This window comes from Pleurodeles waltl, chromosome 10, assembly GCF_031143425.1.
Source record: "Pleurodeles waltl isolate 20211129_DDA chromosome 10, aPleWal1.hap1.20221129, whole genome shotgun sequence".
Classification (NCBI taxonomy): Eukaryota; Metazoa; Chordata; class Amphibia; order Caudata; family Salamandridae; genus Pleurodeles; species Pleurodeles waltl.
In genome coordinates this window covers 625,493,238-625,509,248 of record NC_090449.1, presented here as the reverse complement: position 1 = coordinate 625,509,248, position 16,011 = coordinate 625,493,238, and the positions used below count along the sequence as shown (strand labels likewise).

At 43.4% G+C, this 16,011-nt stretch overlaps 1 protein-coding gene across 13 annotated transcripts in view; it reads left to right on the top strand.

Annotated features, from left to right (window-relative positions):
• PRKAG2 (protein kinase AMP-activated non-catalytic subunit gamma 2) overlaps positions 1-16,011 on the top strand; it is a 1,410,703-nt gene that overhangs the window by 1,203,483 nt on the left and 191,209 nt on the right. The window lies entirely within an intron of this gene.

The window sequence follows — 16,011 nt, the reverse complement described above, 5'->3', positions numbered from 1 at the left end:
CTGGAGGAAGTAAGCTCCTATAGATACCTAGGAGTCGTGGTTGATGCCAGGTGCAACTACGCGCTACAAAAAGAAGCAATAAAAAATAAGGCGCAGACACTAGCTTACGTCTTTTGTAAGCTCTCTAATTCAATCTGTGGCCATGCCCTGAACCCTTTGACAGCCATAATGAGAGCAAAATTATTGCCATCCCTCTCCTATGGGGCCGAAATAATGAGGGGGATGGAGGTAGTTCTCCTGGAGAAGCTTCTGATAAAGACCTATAAGCGTGTCTTTCGGTTACCAAGGCATGCCTCTGCAGCCCAGGTCAGACTGGAATTTATGTTGGTTAAGCAGTCGCTAGCTCGCCCTGCGGCATTCATCAAATGCTGTTACAAACTGAGTCGCGCCCAAAAAGGGTCTTTAGCCAATCTAGTCTGGCAGGAAATTACTTTAGAAAGAGGGAATAGTAATTATAAAAGGTATCTGGAAAAGAGTATAAGCCTCTTGAACCTAGGTGCGGTATGGGACCACGCCGGCTTTTAATAAAGCAGTCAATAAGTCAAGTAAACTACACAGCTGGTTAGAAGACAGGCAAGCTCTGACTAAAAGGTCGCATGACTGGTTGATTCTTAACTCCTATAAAACTCTCAAAGAATCATCACTTATGGCTGCCCCCTACTCACGGAAAATAAAGCAACGCTTTCTAAGGCTCAGGCTGGGTGAAGTTCCAACGCTAGACCTCATGCCAAAATGGAAGAAGGGGTCACGAGTGGGCGTGCATGAGTGCCGCCTTTGTCATCTGGCGGAAGAAACCCTGGTGCATGTGGTCCGCATTTGCCCAGCCCTGGCTGTTGAAAGAAAATGCTTACTGAAAAAGAGCTAAATGGCTTAGGGATTAGATCCTGTAGACCAGCACTAATTGAAGCATTCAATCCACAAAACACCATATTGAATATTAGATTGGTTCAATTTTCGGAATTTTTTCCCGGTAAAATAACATCTGCTGAAACAAGCCTGTGATAGGGAGGGCGCAAATAGATACAAAATCCATCTACTTTAAGAAAAACACATCAAAGAAAGGAAGGTTTCCTGGTAATATCGCTGGTCACACAGCCAGACCGCTGTGAAGTCTTGTACCAGTAACCGGCTTCGAGTAGGAGCAAATCAACTTTGTAGATTGTATTTAAATCCTCCCAGTTTTTCATAATTTTATGTAATATATATGTTTTATTGCATTAATATTGTTCTGTTAAATTTTATGTTGAAGGATTTCTTTTATGGTTTTAATTAACTAATAAAATAAACATTCTCTCTAACTGCGCAAACGAAATAACATAAATTTAGATTCAGCAAAGTAAAGACATCAACTGTTATTACATGTAGCGAACTTCATCAGTGAGAACCCTAAATACCATCGGATTAGAATAGCATGTTTGGACTTCATGCAAAACAATTTAGTCACACAAATTTGGAAAAACATCTAACTATGGCTCTATCAAAATTAGCGGTTGGTACCTAGAAACAAAAGCAAATAGACATAGCAATCAATAACATCGTCTTATACCTGGCTTCAATATGGTTCAGCAAGCTGTGACAGTCTTCGTCAATATGACATCAGTTCGGTCGGCAAGAAAACCAGGATTCAACATTAAAGTTCAGAAAAGCAAAGTCTCTTCATGCAGTTCAGAAAAGAATAGAGCTAAACATTCAAGACAGTTAAGAATATCGCAGAATGGCCTCTCGGGAACGTTAGCAAGAAAATAGCTAATGGAAAAATGGGCTCTCTTCTCTTAGTGTAGTCCGGCTAGGTTAGATTTCCTAAAACTACTTCCCATGTCCTTATTGGTCAAAGAATTGCATGTTTACACTTATTCCAATGAACATAAAACCCCAAATCTAAAGTTATACTAGTACACGGTTCACATGTCGATGATTTGCTCCTCTTCTCCCGTTCCCATCATTCAGCTTCTCGGGTATCAATATTGTTGCAGCTTGTACTCCAGTCAGTGCATCCACTGTCTTCTCCTGGGAAGGTCAGTCTTACACATACTACGATATACAATGTATCCCTAGCTAGTACAGCATCTTCTAGCAAGCAGTTTCTCATGAGAACGAACTTCAGCTCCGAGCACATGGTCAGTACAGTAGAAAATTACCGTTTAATTCTCTAATGCAGCCAATTTATAAAACACGTAAGAGAATGCAGCTTGACATGAGGCTGTGCAACTAGGCCAAGACCTCACTAAGTTAAGGCATACGATTAATAAAACTAATACATAACGCATAACCCTTAATAGTACATATTCTACATTAATCAAACATAAGCTCAACATTTTACATTAAGAAGCTATTAATAAGTATACTGTGTGAACATTGACGGCCACTCAGGTTGGAGCAACTTTAAATGCATGCATTAATTTTCTCTAAGTTAATACATTTTCTACGCGAATTCAACACTCAAAATACATAAATATTCATTAGAAAAATTTAGCATTAACACCTACTACGGTAATCTGTGAAATTCCATGTATCAATAACCTATCTGTTGGCATAAATATAGAGCAATAACAATCCACCCTTAATTGCCTGTTCACTTTAACATACACTCTTCTCAATAAATACACTAGGGTTACTGCCTTCTTCACAACAATTCACAATAAACAAATCATGCCCATATCCATGGGCATTGGCTTTGCCACCATGGCCAACTCAATCATGCTGAATTGTGTATAAGGTTGTCCACAAGTCAGAAGTGGCCCAATCAAGTCCTCTAATCAGGAAAAACAACCTGTGGGTGGAGCCTAAGTCCCTCTCTCAGTAGAGCTTGGAAAAGCTCTCTTTTTTGCTGATCACATAAGGTCTGGGACAGCTGCTCTGTCAAGGCAGACCTAATAATGAATGTAGATTAGGGTAGCCCTGGATATCCCATACTGCTCCAAAAACATACAACTGCACACTGAAGTCTAAAGTTAAAGTTGGAAAGGAAAGGTGAAGGCGATATCTGCTGCTGTAAGAGGAAAAAAACACTGTAAGTTATCTTCTTATCTAGGAAACTTTAATAGCATTACAGTGCCATATGCATGACCCTGAGAGTTCAAGCTCCATCCCAATGTAAGATTGATTCTTTGTGCCCATTAGGGAGCCTTCTTTAGGCAGCCATTCTGCAGCTATCACACAGCTGGACAAGCAAACAAAATAATCCCACCTACCTGGTGGGTACACGTTTTTCCTGTTCAAACTCACAACTTCGGGCTAATCCAAACATGTACTCCTGCCCACCAGAATGTGGGAGGAGCCAAAGCCTCACTCAGTAGTACTTTTGAAAGCTCTTTCTTAATTTGATTACACAAGATCTGGCTTTCAGGGGTCTGTCGTCAAAACCCGATTGCGGCCAGTGTAAATACTTGCAGTGGTTTTTGTGTTAGCCCATTGCTTACCATTATTTGGTTTTGTTTTCAACCTTATATCTTTGCTACTTATTTGATGGCTTTCTTTCTTCTTCTGTGCCTGTCCATTCCTTGAGCATAGCTTCCTTGCCAATATTTTGATTGGGTGACTTCGATCTTTCTAATGCTTACATTCACAGAACTGCGTTTTCCTTTTTCCTTCTGCACTCCATATGAATGCATGTGTGTGTTTGTTTGTATGTTTTTTTTTTTTTTTTGTTTTTTTTTTGCTGTTTTCCTTATGTGCTGTTTCCCTACTGAACCCCTGCCCCCCTGCGTTCTGTTTTTGTCTTCTCCCCTCATCTAGGTCCTCTGTGGCTTCTCCCACACCTCCACCTCCTCCCTCCTGCACACTCTACGTTCCTCCACCTGCTGTCCCTTTCCTGCTCTTCTCCTGTTGCTCCCTAGCACAGTAGGGTTTCTCACTTCTTGAGCCTTTTCCTTTTTTTAAAATTAATTCTGGTCCACAGTCTGCTCCCATGGTGCACCCTGCTGGTTCTGCTGTTCACTCTACCACGCTGTCTACTGCCCAGCGCTCCCCTTCCATATCACTTTGTAAAAAAAAAAAAACATTAGTGGGTGCGTCGGCTCCAGTTTGCTACCGGGCTGCTTCTTTCTAAAAGGATAAATAAAAACAAAATGGCCACTGCATCATTATGTACGCATTTTGTCACTGAAGCCGCCTTAGCATCTTGGTCTCTTATGTTCTTGTGCATGCAAATGCATTCTCAACGTTTTTTTGTGCTGATGCTGTTCAGCACTAGTGGTAACTTCTTTATATGTTTTTGCCTATGCTGAATGGCATCAGCAAGGATTTGCGAATGCTTGTTTTGCAGATCTAGCTCTGGCGACATTTTCAACCCACGAAAACGCACCAAAAGCAGAAGTAAAAAACAATGAGACCCACACATATTAACAAAATATGGTTGCCTGTTAAATAGAAAGCACAACACTTTAGAGTGGTTGTGGTATGGTTTTTGCACTGCACTTTCAGGAGACTCTTTTCTGTCGATAGAGGTATTCCAGTTTGAATCTAGGGGACACCAGAACATCTGTCAGACATTGGTACCAACTTCTGTGTGGCACTGGGGCTCGAGCCCCAACAATGTTTCAGCTGCCGGGCTCATGGAAGCGCACCCACGCTTAATCTCTGCATTGCAATAGAGCTGTCAGCGATGAGAGATTCTTATCAGTTGTTCAACTCCAAGGAGTTCAGTTGTCACTGCTGCTACACTGCGTGAGCACAGGAGTGATGGGGGGTTGCATGTGGAGCCATGACATTGGGCTCACTCTGCATGGGGGCTGTCATTTTAGAGGCCAGGAAAGTTTTGAGCAAGCCCCCTTGTTTCTGAGGATTTTTCATTAGTTCCCAGATTTGAACATCTACATATGAAATACAGTCACCACCTTTCACCAGTTCACTGATTACCCTTTGGTTTCAAGATCAAAGACCGCACATCACTTACTGAAAATAGATTTTTCAATTGTTTTGCCTAATTGCCAAGTGGCCCATTGTCTTTTGTGACGCCTTCAGTCAGTCCTGGCTTTTCAAGCATCACAAAGCTATATTCTTAGACTTGTGTTTTTTACCGTTTAAAAGTAGGGTCTGCAAATCTCAACATAAAACGGAGTGTTTTATGCTGGCTAATCTGCTAGGACTGCCTGAAGGAGTCAAGCATGTCATAAGATTACTTTCAAGCTATGTTTTTAAAATTTACTATGTTGTCTAGTCCGTTTCCAATCCTACTATGGCATGATCCCCTGTAAAGCCAAATACAGAACACTTCACCTATTTTATGGAAGCTCACTCTTTTATTCACATTATGCATGAAAGAAGCTTTGATACTGTGTTTTGTATTGACTTTTGAATCATGTATAGTAAGTAGAAGCCACTAACTGGCAAGACGAGTGTGGCAGTGGCAGTGCAAGCTTTTTAACACCATCAGCTTGGAGGAATGGATGTCTGAGTTCAAAGGGTAAGTGTATGTTTTTCTTATTCTTGCAAGTGTGTTGCTTGCTCTGATAGACTTGAGGTATATGCTTGACTTAAGGGGAGGACACCCATAACCTATGGGGATGTTTTCTATGCCACAGTTCAGGTCCTGGCACACCAGAGGTAATTCTTGGCATATGGGCGGTGCTTTAGACATATTGGCTGGCATCCATGACCAGATGCTCTTTGTGTAATACTGGAGGCAATTTTAGACACATGGTGTACACCAATTGCATCTGGTAGACTGAATGTATTTTCTGACATATAGGGTGAATTAATGGGAAATGTTGAAAAAGTGGGACAGCTTCTCAGTAAGATTAGACTTTCTTGGCACAGCATGAAAGTACGGGAATATTTAATGAGTGCCTTTTCAGAGCTGATGTCTTTTTAGCAATTGTGTGAAATTGTGTCTTAAAATGCAATATTTACTCAGTTTTTCTAACCCCTTGTGTGCCCAGGACGAGGTGATCCAAAGCATTTCTCCTCCGATCACGTGGAGGGGGTCAGAGAAGCCTGGAAGGAGAGGAAAGGCCTTTCCTCTCCTTTCAGGCTTCTCTGATCATTTCTGCTGCCCGATCGCGATGCGATCGGGCAGCAGAAATGCCACTAGACACCAGGGATTTTTTTTGTTTGTTTATTTCATAAAGAGAGCGGCCCCTTGGGCAAGGGCCGCTCTCCGGGGGGCAATTTATTTTTGGGCTGTTTCTGCCCCCAAAGGGGGAGGGGGGCAGAAACCCCCCCTAGACACCAGGGATTGTTTTTTTTGTTTTTTTTTTATTTGTGGGGAGCGACCCCTTAGGCAAGGGTAAATGTTCTTTATTTTTTTTTGTTTTTTGTATGTTTGGGGTGCGACCCCTTGGGCGCAAGGGCTGCTCCTCAGGCAGCAAATTTTTTCTAGGCCATTCTGCCCCCCTTGGGGGCAGATCGGCCTAATATTATTAAGCCAATCTGCACCCGGGGGGCAGAAATCCACTAGACACCAGGGATAATTTTTTTATTTTTTTTTTATTTTTTTTAATGTTTGGGGAGCGACCCCTTGGGCAAGGGTCGCTCGGTGGGGGGAGGGGGGGGGAAATCATTATTAGGCCATTTCTGCACCCCCTGGGGGCAGATCGGCCTTGCGATCTGCCCCCAGGAGAGGGGCAGAAACCACTGGACACCAGGGAAAATGTTCTTAATTTTTTTTTTTTTTGTATGTTTGGGGAGCGACCCCTTGGGCAAGGGTCGTTCCAGGGGTGGCAAATTGTTATTAGGCCATTTCTGGCCCCCCCCCGGGGCGGGTCGGCCTTGCGATCTGCCCCCTGGGGGGGGGGGGGGCAGAAACCACTAGACACCAGGGAATATATATTTTTGTGGGCTATTTGAAGTAAGGGGAGCAGCCCCTTGGGCAAGTGCTGCTCCTCAGGGAGCAAATTATTTCTAGAAATCCACTAGACACCAGGGATAATTTTTTTTATTTTTTATTTTTATTTTTTTATGTTTGGGGAGCAAGGGTCGCTCGGTGGGGGGGGGGGAGCAAATCATTATTAGGCCATTTCTGCACCCCCTGGGGGCAGATCGGCCTTGCGATCTGCCCCCAGGAGGGGGGCAGAAACCACTAGACACCAGGGAATATTTTGGGTGTGGGCTATTTCAAGTAAAGGGAGCGGCCCCTTGGGTAAAGGGCCGCTCCTCGGGGGCAAATTATTTTGAGGCCCTTTTTGCCCCCCCTTCGGGGGCAGATTGGCCTAATATTATTAGACCGATCTGCCCCCGCGGGGGGGGGGATCAGGCAGAAAACCACTAGACACCAGGGATATATATATATATATTTTTTTGTTTACTTTTATTTTTTTATGTTTGGCAAGGGTCGCTCCCGGTGGGGGGGCAAATTATTATTAAGCCATTTCACCAGGGATTTTTTTTTTTTTTAATACTAACGCATAAGGGTGCGGCCCCTTTGGCAAGGGCCACTCCCTGGGGGGGGAGGGGTGCAAAATATTTTTAGGCCTTTTCTGCCCCCCCCGGAGGCAGATCGTCCTAATATAATTAGGCGGATTTGCCCCCGTGGGGGCAGAAACCTCTAGACACCAGGGATATATGTTTTTTTTATTTACTTTATGTTTTTATGTATGGGGAGCGACCCCTTAGACAAGGGTCGCTCCCCTGGGGGGCAAATTGTATTTAGGCCATTTCTGCCCCCCTTGGGAGCAGATCAGCCTATTTTTGTAAGGCCAATCTGCTCCCTTTGGGGCAGAATCCTCTAGACACTATGGATTGGTGTGTGTGTGTTTTGTTTGGAGGGGGCAGCCCCTTGGGCAAAGGTCTCTCCCCATGGGGGCACATTACTGTTGGCCATAACTGCCCACCTTGGGGGCAGACTGGCCTATTTTGGAAGGCCCATCTGCCCCCAAGGGGGCCAGAAAGCCCACCAGAGACCAGGGAAGACTTTTTTTTTTCTTACAAAATAAGAGGTTGGGGGTATGGCCATACCCGTACCCCAAATAAATGGGGCCAAAGTTGTTCTGCCCACCAGTGGGCAGATTGGGCAATTACCCCCAATCCACACCCCGGGGGGGACAGAAAGTCTACTAGATGCCAGGGAATAAAAAAAAGAAACGAAAATAGTGGGGTGGTGGCTACCAACCAGTATGGGCCTGGTTATGCCCCCACCCGAACTGAAGGGGCTAACAGTTTTTCAGCTCTCCCCGCACACTAAAACATCTTATCCCATGGCAAGCAAGGGGACATTTGATTATTTTTGTTTTTTGTTTTACATTTGGGCCATGAGAGCTTGGTAACTCTCAGAATCGTCCCACTTTGAATGGTGAGGGCTGCACTTTTTTTTTACTTTGGGACACTGCCATGTAGAAAAATCCACAAGACCTAGACACATCTGAAAACTAATCAGGGTGGTGTGCTTCACATGCACCCGCACCATTTCCTTACCCACCATGCCCTGCAAACCTGCAACTTTGCTGGAAAGCACACATTTTTCCCATATTTTTGTGATGGAACCTTCCGGAATCAGCAGTAATCCACAAAATTCCTACCACCCAGCATTGTCTTATCTATACCAATACATTTTCTGCTGCACTTGTCAGCCTAAAAATGTTTTTTTTTCAAACTGCCCTTTTGGACCCACTTTGGTTCCCCCTCTTTTTTGACGTGTTTTTGGCTCTTCCCTGTCACAAACACTTGGCCCACCTACACAAGTGAGGTACCATTTTTATCGGGAGACTTGGGGGGAACGCTGGGTGGAAAGAAATTTGTTGCTCCTCTCAGATTCCAGAACTTTCTGTCACCGAAATGTGAGGAAAAAGTGTTTTTTTAGCCACATTTTGAGGTTTGCAAAGGATTCTGGGTAACAAACAGGTGAGAGCTCGACAAGTCACCCCATCTTAGATTCCCCTAGGTCTCTAGTTTTCAAAAATGCACAGGTTTGGTAGGTTTCCCTAGGTGGCGGCTGAGCTAGAGGCCAAAATCCACAGGTAGGCACTTTGCAAAAAACACCTCTGTTTTCTGTCAAAAAATGGGATGTGTCCACGTTGTGTTTTGGGGCATTTCCTGTCGCAGGCGCTAGGCCTACCCACACAAGTGAGGTATCATTTTTATCGGGAGACTTGGGGGAACATAGAATAGCAAAACAAGTGTTATTGCCCCTTGTCTTTCTCTACATTTGTTCCTTCCAAATATAAGAGAGTGTGTAAAAAAGACATCTATTTGAGAAATGCCCTGTAATTCACATGCTAGTATGGGCACCCCGGAATTCAGAGATGTGCAAATAACCACTGCTCCTCAACACCTTATCTTGTGCCCATTTTGGAAATACAAAGGTTTTCTTGATAGCTATTTTTTACTCTATATTTCCGCAAATGAATTGCTGTATACCCGGTATAGAATGAAAACCCAAGGGAGGGTGCAGGTCATTTATTGGCTCTGGGTGCTTAGGGTTCTTGATGAACCTACAAGCCCTATATATCCCCGCATCCATAAGAGTCCAGCAGACGTAACGGTATATTGCTTTAAAAAATCTGACATTGCAGGAAAAAGTTACAGAGTAAAACGTAGAGAAGAATTGCAGATTTTTTCACCTCAATTTCATTTTTTTTTTTTTCTCAGTTGTTATTTTCTGTAGGAAACCCTTGTAGGATCTACACAAATTACCCCTTGCTGAATTCAGAATTTTGTCTACTTTACAGAAATGTTTCGGTTTCTGGGATCCAGCATTGGTTTCATGCCCAGTTCTGTCACTGACTGGAAGGAGGCTGAAAGCACAAAAAATCGTAAAAATGGGGTATGTCCCAGTAAAATGGCAAAATTGTGTTGAAAAATTGGGTTTTCCGATTCAAGTCTGCCTGTTCCTGAAAGCTGGGAAGCTGGTGATTTTAGCACCGCAAACCCTTTGTTGATGCCATTTTAAGGGAAAAAACCACAAGCCTTCTTCTGCAGCCCCTTTTTCCGATTTAAAAAAAAAAAAACGAAATGTTCACTGTATTTTGGCTAATTTCTTGGCCTCCTTCAGGGGAACCCACAAAGTCTGGGTACCTCTAGAATCTCTAGGATGTTGGAAAAAAGGACGCAAATTTAGCGTGAGTAGCTTATGTGGACAAAATGTTATGAGGGCCTAAGCGAGAATTACTCCAAATAGGCAAAAAAAGGCTTGGCACCTGAGGGGGAAAAGGCCTGGCAGCGAAGGGGCTAAAAAAAAAAAAAAACAAGTCTTGCATTTAGAAGGCGCGAACCCATCTATAGGAAGTATGTCTCTTTCGAAATTCAGAGTAAATATTACCACCTTCAAAGATCACTGGTGGGCAGAAGTGCAGGAGAGCAGAAGCCGTGTTCCAGCAGTTGGGACAGTGTGTGTGTGTGTGTGTGTGTGTGTGTGTGTGTGTGTGTGTGTAGAGGGATAGGGGCAGAGTTTTGACAATTAAATTAACAGCATGATCTGATCTTAAGTGTAATAAAATAGCTTACATTTCACGAGTTAATAAGCCGAGCACACGCATGTCCTACTTGCAATTCTTCCTAATTTATATTTAAAATCAGTTAATGAGGCACAAGCCCCGCCAATACATTTGTGAATTTGTCTCCTATGCTCTCAAGCACAGTGTTCCTCATCGTTCCATCCATAAAATGTTAGCACATCCAGAACAGAAGAAATACATAACACTGCCTTCTTCAGGCCCAGGAGCATTTGATCCAGCTATCAGCGCCGTCAATGCGCATTAAACGAAGACTCTTGCATTTCATCTGCAGCTCATGGCGATTTAATTTGAAGAATGGCCTATGTAATGAACCAAGCGTATTGTTTCGAGTATAAGGGAGGGAAACCAAGTAGCATGTTCTACAGAAGAGCAATAGGTTTTTTTCCATAAGCTTGAGCACATGGCAATGGCAAGGGAATGCTTTTCTCTTTGATTTGTGGAAACTGTGCTGTTAATAATACAGTCCTGGAGGTTCTTTTGAGACATTTTGTGTCTGTGTGTGTGTCTCCAAGTGGCTCATTCACATTTTTAGTGATCCCAAGGATAAAAACAATGTATATTATTTACATTTGCAATCACAAATTCCTGATTCATGGTGAGAATATGACTCCTAAATGTAGTTGGGGGGGTTTGCCACTTTGAGTGTGGTGAACATGCACAGCTAACTTTGAGTATATTCTCAGTGGCTTTTCACACCCATTTTACAAATCATATGCAAACCGAGTTTGAAAATTCCCAGGTACCGTCATTAGGTTGAGCCTACTAGACAGCTCATGCACTGTATGATGCAAGACATAAAGTGAACTTATCATGAAAATACAGGGGCCTGAATCCTACCCCTTACTTACCATTAGCAGCCCCACTAACCCCCCCCCCCCGCCCCACCCCCAGGGAGCACAGCCAATTTAATTGGTCCTTCGATCACTGCTCGCTTTTAGGGACCTCATTTTTAGGTTGAGCGTAAGCGTTCGACCTTGTGTATACTTTTAGTATACTTCTTATGGCGTAAAGCGATTTCATTTGTTGTTTGCAGTGCCCTTTAAAGACCTTGCTCACTAGTGGTCAGTTCTGCCTATTTCTCCCACCTTTTTCTGTTTCAGAGCATTGATCAACTAATGTATTATTCCACTTTGGTTTCTTTATCTGTTGCTGTGACGGACTACTTTTGTGATTTCTTGGTTACTCACTTTTCACTGTGGGTGTTTTAGGCTGGTAGCTGTCTGCGTTTTATTGCAGCATTTCGTTCTTCCCACCTCCTCCCATGTCGCTGACATTTGTTTTGGCTTTATTCCAGTGCTGTCCTCGTTTACCTCTGGATCTTAAATTTAGCTTATTTTACAAAAGTAAGACCCGGTGCCGAGAAATTTAGCTCACTGCTCAGGAAAGCCAAAACATGCCCTTTCTGGTAGAATGTAGCTAAACCTAGAAGCTAGAATGATGTGAAACTTGCAGAACCTCATCTGGAGTCTCCCTTCAGGTCAGCTCCTTGCCAGCCCTCAGATATCCGCACACAGTGCATTGCTTATCTCCTCTATTGGGGACGTGAATCTTGTCAGGCTGCTCTGCTACTGTAAACTTCATTAGATCTTTGTTGAAATGCCAAGCAAAATTGCTTGCAAGACTTTTCATTCTGTTAACAGTAGCCGCCAGTGACCACCAAAACATGGCAGGAAAAGACGAAATTATGAGGCAGGGTTAAGCAATTCATATGCCAAGAAAAGTCCAGCTCTGAATATACAATGCCCATAGCTCTAACTCAAGAAAATGTGATGCCTGTTGCTTTTCAAATGCTTGTTTCTTTTGTCTTAAGAACTCCGCAAGAGTGCTTTTGTTTTCCAGCTGTCCTCCTGCTGTGCTTCTCTTCTACTTATGTGCTTAATATTCTCATTATTCTCCCTCTCCCTCTCCCTCTCCCTCTCTCTCTCTCTCACCTGTTTACTTCTCCCGGCCTACTCCACATTGTTCTCTCACCCGTTGTTTCGACCCACCCCGTACTCTGTGTTGCTCTCCCCCAACTTTCTTCTCTTTTGCCCATTGCTTCTTCTCCCAACTCATACTTCCCCTTTGCTGGCTCCCCTGGGTGCTTCTCTCCACCCGCTTCACATTTCTCCCTTGCAGACTGCTTCTCCTCCCCACCTCTGCCCTCATTATGGCTTCCCTCTTCTTTCTTGACAGTTGCTTCTCCTCCCCACCCTGCTTCTGCTCACTCTGCATTGCTTTGCTCCACCGCTCCCCCACCTTGTTGCCCCTAAACCCCCCAATCCTACTGGCCTTTATATTGCTTCCACCCCTCAGCCTGGCCTTCCAGGTTGCATGCCCTCACTGGGGCTTGAATTTAAAAAAAAAAAGAAAAATCACTTGTGTAATTTAGTAGGCACACACATGTATGGTGCACTTGCCTACTTAATGCAGTGACTGCCACTTCATAGCGCCTTTTCTATAAGTCTATTTCCTTTAGCCATGCTACACAGTATCGGGGATCCAGTACAGCTTAGCTAAAAACCATCAGCAAAGGCAATAGATCCCAAAGGTGAAATTAAAGGTTTGCTGGTCTGTTAAGGAAAGTTAGAATAGCTTTCTCAGCATAATAAATCGGGGGGAGAAAATAGGAATAAAAGTAAAAAATGCAAATGCATATTTTCACCATACTTTGGTACTGTGCATGGTCTACACAATCATGGGAATATGTACAATAAAGTAGGAGCATATCCTGAAATTTAAGTTTTGTTGAGATTTTCAAGGTGCGCTCCTGCAGATCTTTGCGATTCCCCAATAATGCATAGTTCCATAATGCATCGACTTACAATTTTTGAGGAATGGAATGTTTGTTGGGAAAAATGTCGCAAAGGCCTTCTAGAGAAATAGTGAATGGCACACCTAAATGGGGTTTTCGGGAATTGGGCCAAACGTGTTCACACCAAGGATTTGTAGATTCACATTTCTGCATTTCAGTTTGGATTACATGATATCTACTACTGTTGTTTGCAGCATTTACTAATTAAAAGTAATTTTGTGTGTTATTGCTGCAGTACTACAACTCTACTCAAGACCATTCATCCTGTAGCCAAACTTTTTCCAGTTACTGTTTTAGTATCTCTATCTTTCTGACATCCAATCAAGTTTTATAAATGGATAAGTTCCCTTAGATTGAGCGTGTATTGCAGTATGCACCCCTACTGACGGGCACACATCACTTGGCCTATGGCAACCACAAAATCCATCAGACATTGTAGATTGTTTCCTTCCAAATAGCATCCTCCTACAGGCTCACAACTCCAAGGAGCTACATTTTAGATGTTATATCTCGCCTTACATAATTTTAAGCTGGATGGATCGAGACCGCTTTCCATCAACCTGTGCTTCTTTTAAAAAAGAAAATTACTGTAGCCATGTTTTCAGACTTCCCGACAGCCTTAAGCACCAGCCCAAATGGACATTTCTTTGCTCCTTCTCTTCTGTAATGGTGAGCATGCCTTCAGTGCCGGAACCCTCTGAAACCCAAACTTTGTCCCTCTGCACTTGATGAGAATGTTTAACCCCTTCGCTGCCAGGCCTTTTCCCCCTCAGGTGCCAAGCCTTTTTTTGGCTATTTGGGGCAGTTCGCGCTTAGGCCGTCATAACCTTTTATTCACATAAGCTACCCATGCCAAATTTGCGTCCTTTTTTTCCAACATCCTAGGGATTCTAGAGGTACCCAGACTTTGTGGGTTCCCCAGAAGGAGGCCAAGAAATTAGCCAAAATACAGTGAACATTTTGTTTTTTTTAAAAAAATGGGAAAAAGCGGCTGCAGAAGAAGGCTTGTGGTTTTTTCCCTTAAAATGGCATCAACAAAGGGTTTGCGGTGCTAAAATCACCAGCTTCCCAACTTTCAGGAACAGGCAGACTTGAATCGGAAAACCCAATTTTTCAACACAATTTTGCCATTTTACTGGGACATACCCCATTTTTACGATTTTTTGTGCTTTCAGCCTCCTTCCAGTCAGTGACAGAACTGGGCATGAAACCAATGCTGGATCCCAGAAACCGAAACATTTCTGTAAAGTAGACAAAATTCTGAATTCAGCAAGGGGTAATTTGTGTAGATCCTACAAGGGTTTCCTACAGAAAATAACAACTGAGAAAAAAAAAAAAATGAAATTGAGGTGAAAAAATCTGCAATTCTTCTCTACGTTTTACTCTGTAACTTTTTCCTGCAATGTCAGATTTTTTAAAGCAATATACCGTTACGTCTGCTGGACTCTTTTGGATGCGGGGATATATAGGGCTTGTAGGTTCATTAAGAACTCTAGGTACCCAGAGCCAATAAATGACCTGCACCCTGCCTTGGGTTTTCATTCTATACCGGGTATACAGCAATTCATTTGCTGAAATATAAAGAGTAAAAAATAGCTATCAAGAAAACCTTTGCATTTCCAAAATGGGCACAAGATAAGGTGTTGAGGAGCAGTGGTTATTTGCACATCTCTGAATTCCGGGGTGCCCATACTAGCATGTGAATTACAGGGCATTTCTCAAATAGATGTCTTTTTTACACACTCTCTTATATTTGGAAGGAACAAATGTAGAGAAAGACATGGGGCAATAACACTTGTTTTGCTATTCTATGTTCCCCCAAGTCTCCCGATAAAAATGATACCTCACTTGTGTGGGTAGGCCTAGCGCCTGCGACAGGAAATGCCCCAAAACACAACGTGGACACATCCCATTTTTTGACAGAAAACAGAGGTGTTTTTTGCAAAGTGCCTACCTGTAGATTTTGGCCTCTAGCTCAGCCGGCACCTAGGGAAACCTACCAAACCTGTGCATTTTTAAAAACTAGAGACCTAGGGGAATCCAAGATGGGGTGACTTGTGGGTCTCTGACCAGGTTCTGTTACCCAGAATCCTTTGCAAACCTCAAAATTTGGCTAAAAAAACACATTTTCCTCACATTTCGGTGACAAAAAGTTCTGGAATCTGAGAGGAGCCACAAATTTCCTTCCACCCAGCTTTCCCCCAAGTCTCCCGATACAAATGGTACCTCACTTGTGTGGGTAGGCCTAGCGCCCACGAAAGGAAATGGCCCAAAACACAACGTGGACACATCACATATTTTTTTTTTTTACAGAAAACAGAGGTGTTTTTTTGCAAAGTGCCTACCTGTAGATTTTGGCCCCTAGCTCAGCCGGCACCTAGGGAAACCTACCAAACCTGTGCATTTTTGAAAACTAGAGACCTAGGGGAATCCAAGATGGGGTGACTTGTGGGGCTCTGACCAGGTTCTGTTACCCAGAATCCTTTGCAAACCTCAAAATTTGGCTAAAAAAACACATTTTCCTCACATTTCGGTGACAGAAAGTTCTGGAATCTGAGAGGAGCCATAAATTTCCTTCCACCCGGAGTTCCACTAAGTCTCCCGATAAAAATGGTACCTCACTTGTGTGGGTAGGCCTAGCGCCCACGAAAGGAAGGGCCCAAAACACAACGTGGACACATCCCATTTTTTTTACAGAAAACAGTGCCTACCTGTGGATTTTGGCCTCTAGCTCAGCCGGCACCTAGGGAAACCTAGCAAACCAGCACATTTCTGAAAACTAGGCACCTAAGGGAATCCAAGATGGGGTGACTTGTGGGGCTCTGACCA